At 42.9% G+C, this 1,199-nt stretch overlaps 1 non-coding gene across 1 annotated transcript; it reads right to left on the reverse strand.

Moving 5' to 3' along the window:
- Positions 1-207: 207 nt before the first annotated feature.
- LOC148548897 (small nucleolar RNA R71) lies at positions 208-315 on the reverse strand. Its single transcript, XR_015898824.1, has one exon. It is a non-coding gene; the product is annotated as a small nucleolar RNA R71 (small nucleolar RNA).
- Positions 316-1,199: the final 884 nt, after the last annotated feature.

Genomic DNA, 1,199 nt, shown 5'->3' on the forward strand with positions numbered 1-1,199 from the left:
CAGTTCTTAACTGAATTCTTGCAGATCTGTGATACTGTTAAGACTAATGGAGTAGATCCTGAAGTCTACAGGCTCATGCTTTTCCCTTTTGCTGTAAGAGACAGAGCTAGAATATGGTTGGACACTCAACCCAAAGACAGCCTGAACTCTTGGGATAAGCTGGTCACGGCTTTCTTAGCCAAGTTCTTTCCTCCTCAAAAGCTGAGCAAGCTTAGAGCTGATGTTCAAACCTTTAGACAGAAAGAAGGTGAATCCCTCTATGAAGCATGGGAAAGATACAAACAGTTGACCAAAAAGTGTCCTTCTGACATGCTTTCAGAATGGACCATCCTGGATATATTCTATGATGGTCTATCAGAGCTATCAAAGATGTCATTGGACACTTCTGCAGGTAGATCCATTCACCTAAAGAAAATGCCTACAGAAGCTCAAGAACTCATTGACATGGTTGCTAATAACCAGTTCATGTACACTTCTGAGAGGAATCCTGTGAGTAATGGGACACCTATGAAGAAGGGAGTTCTTGAAATTGATACTCTGAATGCCATATTGGCTCAGAACAAAATATTGACTCAGCAAGTCAATATGATTTCTCAGAGTCGGACTGGAGTGCAAGCTGCATCCAACAGTACTCAAGAGGCTTCTTATGAAGAAGAAGCTTATGATCCTGAGAACCCTGCAATAGCAGAGGTAAACTACATGGGTGAACCTTATGGAAACACCTATAATCCATCATGGAGAAATCATCCAAATTTCTCATGGAAGGATCAAAAGCCTCAACAAGGCTTTAATAATGGTGGAAGAAACAGGTTTAGCAATAGCAAGCCTTTTCCATCATCCACTCAGCAACAGACAGAGAATTCTGAGCAGAATCCATCTAGCTTAGCAAACTTAGTCTCTGATCTATCCAAGGCCACTGTAAGTTTCATGAATGAAATAAGGTCTTCCATTAGAAATTTGGAAGCACAAGTGGGCCAGCTGAGTAAAAGGATCACTGAAATCCCTCCTAGCACTCTCCCAAGCAATACAGAAGAGAATCCAAAAGGAGAGCGCAAGGCCATTGACATAAGCACCATGGCCAAACCTGTAAGAGAAGGAGAGGACGTGAATCCCAAGGAGGAAGACCTCCTAGGACGTCCAGTGACCAATAAGGAGCTTCCCTCTGAGGAACCAAAGGACTCTGAGGCTCATCTAGAGAC

Source organism: Arachis ipaensis, chromosome B8 (assembly GCF_059453495.1).
Source record: "Arachis ipaensis isolate K30076 ecotype BB chromosome B8, ASM5945349v1, whole genome shotgun sequence".
Classification (NCBI taxonomy): Eukaryota; Viridiplantae; Streptophyta; class Magnoliopsida; order Fabales; family Fabaceae; genus Arachis; species Arachis ipaensis.